Consider the following 17,299-nt stretch of genomic DNA (forward strand, 5'->3'; position numbering starts at 1 on the left):
GAAATCTCATCTGCCACATTCCAGTCCTGAACAAGGTTTGGAGCACTAATTTATAAACCCGGGGGGAAAAAATTTTGAGAAATCCTTGACTATTCAACAGCCCTGTGAGTAGGAAAATCTCTGTACAACGCACAATGAAAGGGAGAAACTCCAGCCCGCTGGTGTTCATTAGTGTCACACTCGGAACAGGGACATGCACCCAGTGATCCAGTGAAGAGTCACAGCCACAAAACTGCCCCTTCCAAGGGTGGTTAAATCCCACCGGGGCTGCACACTGCACTAAATCCATCTGCCAGGAGAAAACAACCACCACCACTGCCTGTGTATGAGCTCTGTGTCCAGGAAACATCATCTCTTATTCCAGAAAAGCCACAGGATCTCCCAGCTAAAACTGCCCCCAGCTTGAACTGTCTGAAACAAGAAACAAAGAGCTGAGTTAAACTCTCGTCAATGCTAATGAACAAGGGCTTTCTGGTCTTAGCATTATGGGAAGTATCAGGTTGGAAGTCCTTCCCCAAGCTGGATTAACTTGAGAATTTAGACCTTTGAGGAGCCTCGGAGTGAACCTGGAGTACGTCTGTAACCCAAGGAGCAGCAATGCTGTGTCACTTCTGAATGCTTCAGGAGTTTAGTCAGGTGTGGGACCTCCTGACGGGAGAGGCCAGGCCCAACCCTTTATAAATGCAGCAATCTGACACAGATGATCCAACACATCCAGCCTGTTCCTGGGCACGCCTGGCTCTGCACAGTACAGCCACTGCAACCAAGGGTGGCCTCTGCCACCACAAAGCTCCTCAGACCAGACTGAAGGAAAACTGGAGCAGATCTTTTAGCAAGTACTGCACTTGTACTGCTGTTTTACCCAGGGGAGGAAGCAAACTAGATTAGATGGGGATTGCATAAGGAGAGGTAACTGACGGAAAAGCAGGTGTTACATCACCTCCAAGGTGTCCCCAGAGGTGCTGAACTCACTCCACAGTCCTTCCTTTCAGAAGGAGTGAACACGGGATGTAAGAGAAGCTGGAATACAAATGGTGCCTTAAAGCAAGGTACTAAGTTCAAATTCCTACTCTCCTTCTCCTGTCATCCCCACTCTAAATCACACTGGATCTTCCCATCAACCAAATGAGCAGCTGGCAGTGTGAAATGCACCCAGGTGCTGAGGGTCATCCCCCAGCTTCTTTCTGGATCCCCAATTCAGGCATGTTTGCAAGCTCCAGAAACAGCACACACCACCTCCTCCAACAAATACACAACAGCGAGCAGCTGAGTAGCTGCACCTCTCCATCCTAAGGAGCTGAATGGAATTCTAGAAATGCCCACTCCTTCTCAGCCCTGCCACTGCATCCTGTCACTATTCCCAATATGAAAAAAAAAGTTGTACATCTGCCTATTTTTTCTTTTTACATGAAAAGACACCGGAGTCTACCCTGCTCTGACTCAACAGCTAATGAGCTGCCTGCTTTGGTCTTGAGGCTCAGGACTAGGAAGCTCAGCTCCCACCCCAGTTCTCCTGCTTTTTGTCCATCACATCCACCATTTCCAACTTGCCTTATCTCTCCTTTTCACCAGGGATTCTGTGGGGGTTTTTTCCTCTTTTCTTCTGGCTGATAACTGAATGGAACCTGGGAATAACACTGCTTTTTTTTTCAACATAGGTGAAAACTAAGGATTTAATTCCCTTTAATGACAACTATCAGGAGCAGAATATCAAAAGATTAAACTGTGGTCCCTGACACCAGAGCAAGAAGTTTTCATAAAGTATCAAATAATAAGGAGGAACAGTTCAACACAAAGGAAGACTAAACCAAAAAGCTTGACAAAGCGGGATTAAATTATTATTTCTGTATTTTTGATATAAATACTGAGGGTATGTCACAGAGGACATTGTTACACTCATTGTTGCAAAAAGACCTGGGGGAGCCAAGGACGTGCTCACTAATGTACTGATAAAATTGTCCCCTCCTTGCAATAAGAAAAGATGTGGTTTTTTTTCCATGGAAAGCATCCCGGGGGGCCGGAGCTTGGGAAAGCTGTGTGCTGGAGCTGGAGGGCACACAGAGGTCAGGAGGACAAGCTGCTCACGAGCAGGGGACACGCTGTGACACCCAAGTCACCCCAGGCTGCGCTGTGCCGAGCACCAGGTCCGAACATTAATCCCCCAGCCTGGCTCGGAAGATGCTCCCCATCCCGGGAACACACATGGCTCTGTCCCTGTCCTCCCAACCACTGCCCTGGCACCAGCTCAGCACTGCTGCTTTCTGTCCCTCTTCCCTCCAGTCCCAAAGCCACTGCTATGAGTAGGGCAAGGACTCTGCAGCCCTCCAATGTGCCACTCAGAAAAGGACATTTTTCCTCAAGAAAATCTGCATCAGCACAGCACGTTCACTTTGACATCAATAACCAGCAAACTGCCCGCACTCCAAGCATCCATCAGGAGCACTGGAGTGAGAGCAGGAAGTTAAAAATACTCCTATAATCCTGTTAAATGCAAGCTTTGCTTCCAAAAAACAATACCAATTTTATCTCTGTGCTGAAAGGCAGGACATTAGCAAGAGATCTGCATTCAGAGAGTCAACCATAATAAGCTCATCCTTAGTTCTGTCATACTCTGGACTCTCTGCAGAAGTGACAAAAAAGGGGATGCCACTGCCAGAACTAAAACCTATTTAATCGGCAGACTTCATGGATGACAAGATCCATTCGGAGGAAAACTGCATATATTTTATCAAACCACTGCTAAACTGTCTTCAGCCAGAAACCTCATGCTGCACATACTGACATTGCCAGCTTCTCACAGCCCTCATTCCCAAGGGAATTCACACCAAACACAAATCCTATAGTTCCTACTTACAATTCCCTCTGGCAAGCCTGTGGCTCTATCCTTGGGTAACAACATATTGCCAATATATTGCATTTTGTGCTTTTTCCATAACAAAGGAAGCCAGGGAGTGTAAAGCCTTCAGCATTAGCACACTAGACACAGTCACTTTTTAAATACAGTTTTGTTTCCAAGTAAGTGGAAACAAAATTTTCCAACTACCTTTCTCACAGTGCCCAAGTCAAATAATGAGTAGATATCCAGCAGCAGCTTTCCTAAGGATAAATATTTCAAGGAAGAAAGAAAACACAGACAAATTCAAAGAAATTTTGCAGTATTGATGTGAGCTACTCTCCTTCAGTTTCTGGCAGTGTAAGTGAAGTAGGAGGAGTCAGCAAAAATTACCAAGACTTTGCTGATAATGTGTTAAACAGTGAAATAAGAACCTGTGTCTCCAGCTTCTGGCACCTTGGTTCATAAATAACTTCTGGTGTGGTAAAACCACCTTGATCTGTAACCCAGTTAGGTGGTAACAGCAAATTTTAAATGATACCGGGTCCACAGCTCCCTCCTTTTTACCCCAGCAGTAAATATTTATTCACTCTCAGCCCTGAAGTAGAAAATCCCAACTGAACTGCAGCAGCACCAGGCATACTTCCTATCAGACACAGCACAAACCCGAGCCCAGGGTGAAGGAGATGATTTGCCCTGAAGATAATCAGCACTGCCTCATTCCACAAGAATTTTAACAACACACACAAGATAACCTGGCCCTCCAGAACTACTGCTCCTAAACCCATATCCCATCAATAGCTCTTAGTTATCCATTAGAAAGGAAAAAAAAAAATATGCTCAGCAAAGAGCCCTTGTGACTATTGCTGCTTTCACACAAAGTACACACACTGTGCACTCCTCTCTGCTATGCACAGGATATAGTACATTTTTTAACAGAAAAAATGCATTTTCTGTCATGCTCATAGCTGCATTCTACACACTTTACCCGAAAATGCCTCAAGGACTGCTGTCACAAAAAGGACAGGATGCAAAATTAGACTTTGTCTGCTTTCTGTATGCTGGTGGGAGCTACACAGTGTAATGTGGCTGAAGTAGGCAATTAACCTTTCTCCATTCAAACGCTCAACCATTTAAAACACACAGTCATTTACATGGGTTAAAAAAGACAGCAAATATTAAAATGAACTTGCATTTGCTGGGTGGAAACACCATGCTTGCCTTCCTTAATCCCGCTCTACATTTTTATCAGGCATCGCCGGCTCTGACCAAGTGTGAAACAATTACATTACTCGGAGATACGGGCTCAGCACGCCATTTATGGGGGTTAAAATAAAGGAAGGGAAAGGAGGCTCGTCGCGGAGGAGCGTCCTGAGGGTACGGCTGGCACTGACCTGTGCGATCCATCGAGGCCGCTCCCGGCTCCGGTTCCGGCGGTGCCCGCGGCGAGCGCGGCCGAGCGGCTGCCAGGGAAGGCGGCGGTGGCGCCGGTCCCTCCCTCCATGTTGCGTGTACGGCACACAGCGAGCACAGAGAACGCAGCACAGAGCACACAGCACAGAGCAGAGCACACACGGCGCACTCGGAGCCGCGGCAGCAGCGCGATGGAGCTGCCGGGGGGAGGAAGGGGCAGCGGCTGCTCCCGCGCCAGCCCCGCCACGATGCTCCGGAGCCCCGTGTATAACCCCCCCAAAAAGGGGTGTTTATAAAGGAAAAGCACAAGGCAGCTCGCGGATCTGAGCTCCCATCTTGCCCTCCCTCAGCAGCACCGATTCATGTTTTCCTGAGGCTGCTACAGGCATTTCAGCTGTAACCCTTTCCCGGTTGCAGGACGCAAAGGCATCTCTTGTCCTGAGCAACTCCATCCTAGTCCCTCGGGATACTCGTAGGGATGTTTTCACCTGCTCTGCATGGTTCAACCCCTAAATAACACTTACAGGTGACCAGTAAGGACTATACGAGCAGGAGTAATTCCCAGTTCTGCCAACTGGTTAACCTTGGATATATCACATTAATGTGTTTGCTGTTCTGCTTCCTCCTTTTGGAAAACAGGGTAATATTTACTGCATTCCCAGAGGAGACTTGTAAGCCTTAATTTATTTCTCTGTTTATGCAGCCAGTTTGAAAAGGAGCTGTGTAAAAACTGCTATTACAATTTCTAGTTCATACATCAAACCAGAAATGAGAAATAATTATTACAACCCAACTTTCAGATCCCATTAAAAGACTGAAATCCTTCACCAGACCACCAATGCAGCAGTGAGGATGATGAGCTCTCCATCCAACACACTGAGGTCTAGCAAATAAGAAGAAAGCCTGGATGATGGATGACCCTTAGTCCTGGCTTGGCCATCAGCTTGTTGTGTGACCTTCATCAAGTCATTTTAATCTTTCTCTATCAGTACAGAAAGCAGAGCTCTTCTCACTTCTGTGAAACAGCCCAAGCATATCTGTACTGTTATCACTGCTACTCCTGCCTGAAGCTCAAAGATACAAGCTAGAATTTGTAGCAATACTAGCTATTCTCTGGTCGAAGCCCATGGAAACTCCATGTAGAATCTAAAGGTTTTGCACATAGCTCCTTTCAACAAAGTAGGATGCTGAAGGTTATCAGTGTATGTGAAGATTTGGGGGGGTGAAATTCTGTATGCTCTTTGGACTCAGCAAAACACCAAGTTCAGAAAGACAAAATTACTTCCAAAACACCACCTTTTTCTTTAAAATTCAACAGAAGAGGCTGCACAACCCCAAATTATACAGAACAGTCTGTATAACTGTTCTTTTTTAGTCTGTAATGGTTGGATCAGCACTGCTTGCTAAATGCCGTATAACCGAGTGACAATAACTCCCTCCGTTCATCAGCCCTGATGCCTAAGGACACAGCCAGGCCAAGCATGAGCTCAGCACTTACAGGAGACAGGGAAGATTCAAGCTTGGCAAAGCTGAGCAAAGTCAAACAGGTTATACCCGTTCTGTGCCTAGAAAGCTTAATGATCCTTTCCAAATCCCTCTTTCCCAATGCTAATTTTTCTTTGTTTCGCCAAAACAGACATGCAGGAATGGGACAACCTAAAGATAGAAGAACTTATTAGGAAACAACATGTCCATTGAGGAAAAAAAAGCTGTTCTCATTTTGCATCAGTGGCTGCTGGGCTGCAGAAGCTGTTTAAACACCCTTCCTGCCCCTGGACCCCTCACCTGCAGCTCCCAGTGACAGAGACCAAGGGGTATACTGGGTGGATTCATCCCAAGGATTTTATACCCCAGCTGGTGGGCTTGACCTCTAACTTGAGTGGGGAAGTTAATTCAAATTCCAAGACAGGAGAAAACAGAAGCACGCTGAGAAGTAAAGGATTTGCATGAAGTGATGGGGACAGAGCCAGGGCAGAGGTCCCCAGTGGTCCAAGGCCCCAGAGCACCAAGAGAATGAGAACACAAGGTAAGAAACTCTGTGGAAATTCTCCACCCAGGTGTACTACAATAAAATACTGCACCCTAAGGTGACCACAGATAGAAGATAAACTTTTGCTTAAAGGAGTGAGACTAAAACCCGGTTCCACAGTTCCTGGTGAACAGTGTCCAATCCAAGCTGAATGAAACAGAACCAAAGCAAAACCAAAGCTGTCACTTCAGAAAGTGATAAAGCATAAAAAGCACAACAGACACTGTCCACACAGCATCTGCTACAGCTTAAGGTCTACTACCCTGCTTAGAGGAGTAGAAATAGCTGTGGGGAAAACTTAGGGAAATGTATTCACTACAGCTCCAACTACCTGGAACTTATGACAAGGAGAGAGAAGTTGCATTTCAGTGCAGGGAGACTGAGCACGTGCGCTCCCTACACAGCCAGGTGTTGAGGCATGGCAGAGGATTGTGCCCTGCTGCTGCCTTGTGTTTCCATGCTGAGATCCCACCTCCAGCTCCTCCTGCCAGCTTCTCTCTCCTCATCCAGGGCTACCTGTTCTCCTGCACTTCAGCTAAAACCTGCCAAGGCCAGAACCTCTCTTGCTCTTTATCTGTACATTTTTCAGTGCAGCACAGCCTTTTTCCAAGGCCAGGGCTCAGGACTGTACAGCTAAACAGTAATAAGGATTTTGTTTCACAGCTAACTAGAATTCACCAGTTATGAGGAACACCACTGGGCATGTCCAAGTGTCACATTTAAGAAGGTCTTTAAGATGTCTCTTGGACAACCAGGCTCAAAACTGCTATGGTTTCATGTAACCTCACAGGTTTCCTGCACATGCGCTGAGTTCTTTCTGCTGGAGCTAAGTTTTGACAGTAATGAATAATTTTTCCAATGCAGACGAGATCTCTCTCCAGTCAGCTTTGCTTTTCCTCTAGTTAGGGCTTGAATTATCACAGTAACAATGACTCAAATGGGGGTTTGTTGCTGTTTTTTCTATTAGGAGAACAGAGCAGAGAAGTATCCCTAACTGCAAGCTGTAATTTGCTGTTAAAATAGGAATTGGCTTGGAAACATTTTCTCTTAATCCTTGGAGTAACGGGGCGTGGCTCAGAATCAAATTCAAAACAAAACTCCAACCTGGAAAGCTGCTCTATGACATGGCTGAGCCCATGACCAATTTGTTTAACTTCAGGTTGATAGAACTAACATGGATAATTTGATTACATAATGATTCAGCTTTCTACCACGTAAATAAATTTTGGGAAGCTGCAACAGCAACTCCTATTTCAGACAATTCTCTCCTAACAGAAATTTCTGTCAACCACTTAAGGAACAGGATTATGCAATTCTTTACCACTTCTCACCTTTGCCAGTACTTTCTTTCCACCTCTGATAGTTTCTCTGAGTTTAAACACTATTCCATTTAAGAAGATAGAAGTGCCAAGAAAGAGAGGATTTTAAATATAACCTCTTCGATTGCCTGAGGTTATCTAGGCAGAGAAAGACCAAGGAGGCTGCAAGCCTTCCTCCCTTGCTCTTTGCATAATTTTTCATTAAATTAAAAATGGATTGCCATTAATAATGTATGCAGAAGAAGACACTGTAGGATCACTTTTGTTTCCAAAAGTAAATTAATTTAATGCAAAAACAGTTCAATGTTAAGATATACAAATTTTTGTGTAAGTTATTTGAAGCACCACCATTCTTGTAAGGTATTTTACAACCACAGTTTTAGCTGAGGTGCTGCTCAATATGCACTGAAGCAAGTTCAGGAAACAAAGACCAACTGGACAGCTGGAACCAAGAAACTAAAATATTTAAAAGAAAATCTTGCTGCTAGCCCAAGCTGAGAACTATTTCATTGCTAATTAATGATATAGGTCACAAACTGCTCTCTCCTGAGGATTATGACAGGACATTTGCCTCCCCCAGCCACAGAGCACAGTTGTTCAGGGCCTGTTTAATGTAATTTTATATGAAAAATGGTGGTTTTATACCGGAAGGACTTGGTCAATCACAGCACAAGAAAGAAAAAACTAGGCTGCACTTGGTGACTGATAAAACGTATGTAAAAGCCTTTCAAGCTGTGCCCACATCAGAGGCTCCTCAGGCACAGCTAGGGACTGGATGAACCTCTGAAAGGCTGTTTGCAGCCGTGCTCCCACATGAAGGCAGAACTGCTGAGCAGGCACCTCCCAGTCCCTGTCCAGAGGGACATTCCTGCACATTCTCCCGGGCAAGAGCTACACCCAAGGCTCCACTTAAACACAAGTGTACTGCCACTGCTGCACACCTCCTAGTTAATCACCTTAGGGGCCATTTACCCATCTATGTGTTATTGCACCTCCAGGACAGTTACTGCATCTCCAGACCTCTGTCCTGCTGAATTCCTTGGTACAGACCTTGGGTTTGTGATGTCCAACCAATCTGCTGCAGGTGTGTTATTGATTTCATAAACTGCAGAGTGTATGTGTTTATCAAGGGAAGGAGAGAAGAAACAATTCAGGATCTCAAGTGAAAACCTAGCCCTGCAAACCTCATAGCAAGAGGGTGATTGGGATGTGGAGACCAAGCTCTGCTTACACTGGGTACATAACATGGGTCATCTTCAGCTCCCAACCAAACCTTGTGTTTAAAGGTGTCAAATGCAGTTTTTGCTACAACACAGTCTGTAAAAGGATCACTCAGCAGCACAGCCATTGCTAGAGATGCCAAGCAAACACATGGAACTCATTGTCCCACCTCCCCCTCCTAAACCTGAGCCAAGCAGAGCCATCAGGCGCCGTACCTGTGCAAAGACACTGGCACATTCTGTGGCACTCCTGCACAACCCTAATGCTGCAAAGCCTGACACTCCATAGTCAAGCCCACACTGGAAACTCAGATCCTTTCTTACGAGTTTGCATTATACAATGCACAAGTGTCAAGCTCCAAGAGGATACTCAGACTGCAGACCAGACACAGCACACAAAGAGGAAGCTAAGGAGTCCTTACCTGGCTCCAAGTCCTGCATGGCACACACAGCATGTGTTTTTAAGTCATGAACCACAATCTTCACTGGTGGAATCCCTGCCAGAAGAAGAAACAGATACTCCCTGCAACTTACTGTTAGCAAAACCTTATTCCAGAGTAAAGGGAAACCAGCCTTGTGGAGCAGACACTTAACTAGATGAGTAATTACAGCATTCCCACACTGCCTTTCTTCCTCTCCCCACAGTCTGAGCAAGCTGCTGCTCAGGATAAGTTTGTGCTTGTCCTGTGGTGCTGTGCCCAAGGTGTGTCTCTGTGTGTGATCCACCTGCTCTGTTCAGCACTGTTCATAATCCCTCAGCACCTGCCCTCAGGGAATGAGCAGGCACTCAGAGGTATTCCCCTCAAAAGTGTCTTAGACACAGCAAAAGAGAACTCTGTTGTGCAAAGTAAACAGCAACCTTTGTTAAAAATTTACATTTTCACAAGTTCACTATGGAGAAATAGATCATCAGTGTCACAGCTGCTCAGGAGCAGCTCATTCCTTGGACTTGTTTCCACCTGGCTTAAGACTTGAAAACCTGTCTCACTGAACATTGAGAAAGTGCAAGATAAGCTACAAGGACGAGAAAAACTCCTGAGGGATGGAGAGCAGAGATGTGAGAGAGGGAAACACGCACAGTAATTATCACACACGAGGTCTGGGTTTCTCCAGGCTTGAAGAAAACAAGAACACGTTCAGCAGCAGGGAGAAGCAGAGGCAGTTCAGAGGAAAGAGGTGTTTGAGCTCCTGACACTGCTATGAAGAGCTCTGCCACCCTTAAAATTCATGGCCAAGAGAGAAACTCTGTTCATTAAAGCCGGATGACAGAAGGGGCCCACGAGGGAGAGCCACAGTTTGAGACTGAATGTGGTGGGAAGCAACCAAGTCCGAGCAGTGGAGTAACAGATCAAACAGCAGCAGCACAGACACATTTCAGGGCCCCAGGGTCACAGCTCCTCCAGGTAACAGCACCTGGCATCCAAAATAAAGCAACTCACGGAGCAGCCTCTTCTCCAGAGCAAGAGCTCTGCACTTGCACTAATGCACTCTGCACTAGCAAGGACACAGAAGGAACTTCCTGCAAGTGATTTGAGCATCCATGTATCTATAAACAGAGGAAACTGCACAGGAGTTGAAAAATTTCAAATGCTTCCCCATCTGTCCATCCGTCTCCTTTCTGAGCATCGTTCCATGTTTCCCCAAGACCCTTTTCAGCCCAGCTACTCTTCAAGTACAAGCTGATCCTCTCTTTTGTCAAATAACTGAAAAATGGGAGCACTGTGGACAGTCCAGACCACCAGAGCAGTGCACCTTTAGCTGCAGGAAGGTGTCCCATGGGATTGCACAGTCCCTCCTCTGCAACAGGAGTGATCTGACTCCACACCTGCACAGCAGGGAGCTTCCCAGGTGGAAGAGCTGGGAATTGCAGTAAGCATCTCTGGTGTAGCTGTCAGGCACTCGTTGTCTAAAACACAGTCCTACAAAGGACTCCAGTTTGCTTTTTCCCCAGTGTAAACCTAGCAATGAGCGGCTCTGGTTTTGTATTAGACAATCATGACTTGACTCACAGGAATATACTGTAATAGCTCTAGCAATAATTCTGCCTCTATCTCACCTCAGTCTCCTCCTGGATGAAAGCTTTTATTTAAAATATCCCCCAAGACAGTTGCAAGGAGAGAGGAGAATTTCTGTCTTCTGTGTCACTGCCTGCTCTTATCACAGCTGTCATTCTCCTTTCACTCTGACCGACCCTCTCTGAAACAGGGCTATAGTTTTGCCTGTTCAGACATTAAAGTTTGTAGATACTGTGGTTTAACTACCTCCATCTGTACAATCTTTCAGTTCTATTCTTTCTAATCATGTGCAGGCAGTTAAACCTTCCTTCTCCACACTCAGCATCCAAGTACTTCATCTAGTAAAGTATATTGCTGATGTTCTCCCTCTGAAAAGCAGGGGGTTGAAAGTCAGAAGAGCAAACATTCCCAAAACTGCCTGTGTGACCTATCAGAGAATGCACTTGGTGTCATGCCAAGTTCTCCACAACAGCCCATAGAAGAATGTGCACTATCTCTTCACAGATCAGTGATTTGGGACTGATGAGGAAGTCAGGGCACACATCCCAGGAGGTGAGCCTGTGAATCCTGCAGGAAGCTTCATTTGACTCAAGCTGGATTCTGCACAGACACTACTGCACAGGAAAGTATCTTTAAATGACCCCTCATGACCTCTGCCTCGTTTCTCCTCTACTTGTGTTTCAAGCCATATCAAATGCCCCAAAACCTGACATCCAACTTTCACTTTGCCCTGCTCTTCACATCTCTCTCCACTGCTTTACTTCATCAGGTTCCTACTCAACTGCTTTCTCTTTTTCATGTTCTCATCCTGTTTCCTGCTCTCCACCTTATCACCCCACTTTCCCACTTGCATCCTTCATTGTCTTGCTGTTACTTCAGCCCTTCCACAACCTCTTATCAATATTCTTCTTTCCATTCTTTCACTCCTTCATTATCACAAAATGTCCTGTATCGCCTTTCCCAAGCACTGTTTTCTAAGAAATTACTTTACCCTGCTACAATTTAAAAAGCAAGTTTTTTCAAGCAAGTCTTGCAATTTTTAAACCTATGGAGAGAGGTTGGAAAAAGCTGAGGAACACTACTTGGTTTTAGTTTTTTAACACTGTCCTTCTACTGCCCCTAAATCAACATTTTATGCCCACAGCTTTGATGGGCAAATGAAATGCTAACAAAACCCAGCCAAAGTTAAATTAATTATCCAGAGGTCTTGACACAAGCATTGACACCTTGACACCAAAACCACTTGACAAAGTACAGGATTTGCTCTCCCAGGTCATTTATCCAGACATGGATAAATTCACATTGATATGTGAATAGAGAATTATCTTCTTGGCCCTGGAAATACGGCTATGCAAAGCATTCCTTCTCCAAGCACAACACAGGTGACAGTCCCTCCCCTGCTCTGCAGCAAGTTTGAAAGCTGAAGAAGGGAAAGAAATCCAGTTAAATCAGCTGGGACTGCTGAAGGGAGACAAGACACTGTACTGTCAAAGTGGAAGACACAGGAAAAGCAGCAGAAGGATCAGCTCAGTCTCACAAAATCCAGACAGTTCTGCACCGCAGGGCAGACTGGGAGAGGAAACAAGGAAATTCTTGGTATAAACCTGGATTTAAAGCTTGTGTGTCAAGCAGCATCACACACCTTACCTCAAATTGGGAACTCAACTTTATACAAGGCTTTTTCCAGCTGTGAAAAGGTATCGGGGCTTTTGGGAGGTAAATAAATGAAAGCCATGAGGGAGCTACACTGGAAGCTCAGGAGTGACTTGGAACACTCTGCTGATACCTGGATGTGACTCGCACAGCCTTGGGAAGGCCTAGAGCTACACAGAAAGTCAGGGAGCTCAGAAATGCCCAGGGAAAACCCAGTAGCATGGACAGGAGTGTTCAGAACCCTCTGGAAGAGCCTGTGATCTGCGCCCAGCACTGAAGCACCAATTACTTCCAGACACAAGTAGCTGGAACACCCCAAATAAATGAGGTGTGGAGTTTGGCCTTCACAGAAGGTGCTGCCCCCATACAGAGAAACAGCCAACAGGACAGAAACGCAACATGCAGGAAGTTCCAAAACACAGATGAAATTTCTCAGTGTTCAGGGATAGTCTTATCTTGGCCTGCAGGACATTTATTTGGTCGGTCACAGCTCTGTATCTGAAAATTCTCCTCCATTCCAGTGCTATAAACACATGAATATTCTGTTTTATGAGGCTTGAGTAATATTCATGGCAACTGTCACTCAGTGTCTCTCTCATGCTGACATTCACTCTGCATCGAGAAGGATGAGATCACTGAGATCCCCAGGAGAGGACTGTTCTGCAGTTACTGGGGGGTTTATTTTTGTGTTTAAACATTGGAGAAGGGGATAATGCATGGAAATGTAGATCTTATGTTACATAACATAAATGTTGCAAAGCAAGAAATGCTGCTCCTGCTCCTCCCCAAGGAAAACCAGTGCACCTCCAAGTTTTAGTTCATCCTCTGATGTTCCAAGGTAAGGATCAAGTCTGGCTACCACTCAGAAAAATACACAAACAAAGCAAGAAATGCATTTTTATCCAGATCTTTTCATGAAAAATCACTGGTTTTGTTAAAAACTGGACATAAATGCTTTCTGTTAAAAGGTAAGTTCTGTATTTTCTCCAAGTACAGCTTCTGGGATTTTTTTTTCAACACCACTGAAAGCTTTTTAACACAGCACACAGTTAAATGACAATAAAATGGCTGTTTTGAACATGAAGGAGATTACAGTTTTTCTGAAACAGAAAAAAAAAAAGCATGAAAGACAGATCTAATTTTCTCTTATTATAATCCATTGATGCACCAGATTTTTCTTAATTGCTTTCCTTATGGGTATAATCGAAACATTTTAAGATATAATAAACCTACAAAGCACCACAGGAAAATAGTAGAGAAAGAGCATGGGGAATCTTTTAGCAAATTTTTCGTTGGTTTTGCATAGGGAACACCATGTGAGAAGCCTGGGTGTGTGTTATAGCCAGAAAACATCAAAGTGTAATGGCCAGGGGAAAAGGACACACAGAAAAGGATATTCCAGCCCTGCTCCCCAGGCCCAGCATCCAGAATTCCTAACACTCCCATTCCTATTCCTGGAGGTCCCCAAGGCCAGGCTGGATGGGACTTGGAGCAACCTGGTCTAGTGGAAGGTGTCCCTGCCCATGGCAAGAGGTCGGACAGGATGGGCTTTAAGATCTCTCCCAACCCAAACCATTCTGGAATTTCACAATTGGTTTGGTGGGAAAGGGAATAACAGAAGCTGTTGAAAACATCTACTAGAAAAGTGAGCTGTAAGATGTTCCAAAAATAGGTCTGGGAAATAAAACCCAAAGTGTGCTCAGTGTAATTTACCCCAGAGTCAGGAGAGCTCAGCCAGGCTTGTTCACACTGCAAGGCTGGGGCAGCCCTGACCACCTGGCCCCCAAACCAGCCCTGCTGAACATGCAGCAGGAAAGCTGGGAATTGTCCACACCAAGATAAAAAGCTGGGAATTATCCCCACCAGGCTAAAAAGCTGCTTCCACATTAAGTTTCCAGGATGTAATGGGCACACAAGGTATAAAAACAGCAGTTTAAAAGCCAGTCTCTTCTATCTCCACAGCGTAACACTTCTAGACAGCCCCACATCCACACGTAACTAAAATTAAATACAAACTGGAAAATAGATTTAAAGCATTTTCTCAGTAACTGGAATGAACTGAGGATTTCATGTGCTATTTGCCTTCATGCTCACAGCTCTGCAGCAAGGCTGGGTTTTACTTTAAGCACAGCCCTTTACACACCATATTCACACAATGTAGCAGTTGATCATTTAGTTATGGGTGAAACCCAGTATTTTACACACATGCAATACTCTTTTTAACAAATACTGGACATATTTCACTCAGAAAAAGGTGGTATGTTTACAATTATTACCATTCCTTTCCCCCGTTGTGGTTTGACATTGGCCAAATGCCAGGGACCCATGAAAGTTGTATGCTTACTGTCTTCTGCTACAGCTGAGCAGCGGAGGGGAAAAAATGAATGAAGGGCTCATGAGTTGAAATAAGGACTAGAGAAAACATTCTAAAGGCAAAACAGGTTCAAATTTAAAGGTATAAAGTCAATTTCTTATTAAGAGAGTCAGAGGAGAATAATGAGAAGTAAAATAAACCTTTAAAACATCTTTCTTCTCCCTTGCTCTGACCTCTTTCCCACCGACAGCACAGGGAGACAAGCGCATGGGGCTTTTGGTCAGTTCATCACTCAAGATCTTCTGTTCACTCGGGGCCGGGAGTCTTTCCTCTGCTATGCCATGGGGTCCCTCCCACGGGCAAACAGTCTTCCCAAAACTGTTGTGGTGTGGGTCACTCATCCACAGGGTGCAGTCTTTTAAGGCTAGGCTGCTCTAGTTTGGGTGCAAGGGCCTTCTCTGTCTATTTCTGGGAGCAGGAGCCTTCTCTCTTCATTTGGGTCTCCCACTGGATCACAGCTTTCTCCAGCATCCACCCGCTCCAGTGGGAGCACTTTTCCCACGGGCTGTGAGTGGATCTCTGCATCCCCCGTGGACCTCATGCATTACAAGGGGACAGACAGTTTGTTTTACCGTAGCTCTCACCATGGCCTGCAGAGGAATCTCAGCTCCGGCGCTTTGGAGCACTTCCTCCCCCTCTTTTTCCACTGACCTTGGTGCCGCCATGTTGTTTCCCTCACACGTCCTCACTTTCTCCTCTTCTCTGACTTGAAGAAAAACTGCTGCTCGTAGGTACCATTGCCAACCAGTTCCACTAATTCAAAGATTCTTGCAGATCCCACAGCACCAAGAGGATGATTTCATCCAAGTTCTGCATAGGGGAGTCGCCTGCCACGTTTTTGCCACTGGCCACATGGCCCCATCAGCATGGCGTGGGCAGCAGCCGCCATGGCGCTGTTCAATGCCTCTCCTCACACAGGAGCTGGGAAGGAGAAGCCGCTGGCACCGGCCCTGCCCGTGGCTGGGACGGCCAGGCAGGCACGGCTTGCCGCAGGCCGCGCTGACGGCCACGGCACCTCCCCACCCTCAGGAAGAACTGCCCACATGCCGTTTTGAATTTCTTCTGAAGTGTGTCATCCCAGAGGCGCTACCAACCTCTCTACTTGGGCCAGCAGCATGTCCATCCTCAGAGCCATCAGAGATTGGCTCTGTCGGACATGGTGGGAGCTTCTAGCAGCTTCTCACAGAAGCTACCCCTGTGCCCCCACCATGTTTTCCTCCCCCGCCATTACCAAAAATCCAGGCCATGCCAAATCAACACACCCCTCAAGGGGTTATCACAGATTTAATGGTAACAGCTTAAATCACCAGAGCTCAGGTAAACAACCTGAAGCTCCCACATCATGATTCAAGACCCTCCTACAAGATAAAGGATCCACAAGGATGGTCCAGTGTTGTCTGCCTTGCTGCAGTTGGTCATGCATAGACTTTTAAACACACATCTCAGTGACTGCTTGGAGTTACAGGCTTGTGAACAGTGCTTGAGAGGATGCTGTTCTTCAGGGAAAAAAGAGACTGCAGACAAACCCAGCCCCAGGAGCTAAAGAGAACACTTGTTTGTATCCTTTGTAACATCCTAAATATGGGAATATAACATTCCCCTAAAGCCACCTCGCTGGTCAGGCCTCCCTCTCTTCTGGTTCACAAACTCACTTTCATAATTTCATAAAGGACTGCTGCTGGCATAAATCAAATTCTTCACAGATTAAAGAGAAGGAATCCAACATAACCTGCTAAATACAAGCTTTTCCTGAAAAGCACTACCTGAACCTTGCCTCAAGACTTACCCCCCAGTCTTTCAGGGACAAGATTTCTTAGACATCCACTGCCAGTTATTTTAAATAGATCTCCACATCTATTCTCCATGGACATGAGGGCTCAACAGCATCAAAACTTCAGGACAAATTATGTCAGTAAATCAGAAGAGAATACAGGATAAGATACCACCTGAGTGATTACTATCATTAAAGAAAGCAAATAAACCCACTTTTCCATTCAGTGAGTTAGTTCCAGTTGTGTCTGGGAATCCCAGCATGGACTGAACTCTGCAGTCCCAGCATTGATTGAACTCCACAGTTCCAGCAGAAATGTTCACCTGACGGAGGAGTCTGCACAGAAAAGCTGGAGAAAAAACGAAGGAATAGGGCATTAAATGACCTGTCTGGGCACACAGTTAATTACTGTGGGGTATCAGTCAGGTCTCCAAAATCCCAGCTCTGTCTCCCCATCCCTCACAGGCCATGCTGGCTCACCCATACAGACTCCTCTTCCTCAATAAAGGAGGAGGAAGAAAAATCATCATGTGGGGCCAGCAAGGAAGGCAGACAATCTCCTGCACATTTTGCTGAGCCAAAATAAACCCTTTGAGCTCACCCCTGAGCACTCACAGAAACCAAACAAGTAACAAATTTTTTCACAGACTCTGAAAGGAAATGAGTGTTTCA

At 45.6% G+C, this 17,299-nt stretch overlaps 1 protein-coding gene across 3 annotated transcripts in view; it reads right to left on the bottom strand.

Annotated features, from left to right (window-relative positions):
* Window positions 1-17,299, bottom strand: part of ARHGAP32 (Rho GTPase activating protein 32) — a 209,953-nt gene that overhangs the window by 170,904 nt on the left and 21,750 nt on the right. Inside the window, exon 1 of one of the 3 annotated variants that reach the window (XM_053963432.1) lies at window positions 4,228-4,278. The exons of the other annotated variants lie outside the window; for them this stretch is intronic. The gene's annotated coding sequence lies outside the window, so the exon portion shown is untranslated. Of the gene's footprint in view, window positions 1-4,227; window positions 4,279-17,299 lie in introns of those variants that run through there. 3 annotated transcript variants of the gene reach the window in all.

The sequence above is a fragment of the Vidua chalybeata genome, chromosome 23 (genome assembly GCF_026979565.1).
Source record: "Vidua chalybeata isolate OUT-0048 chromosome 23, bVidCha1 merged haplotype, whole genome shotgun sequence".
Lineage (NCBI taxonomy): Eukaryota > Metazoa > Chordata > Aves > Passeriformes > Viduidae > Vidua > Vidua chalybeata.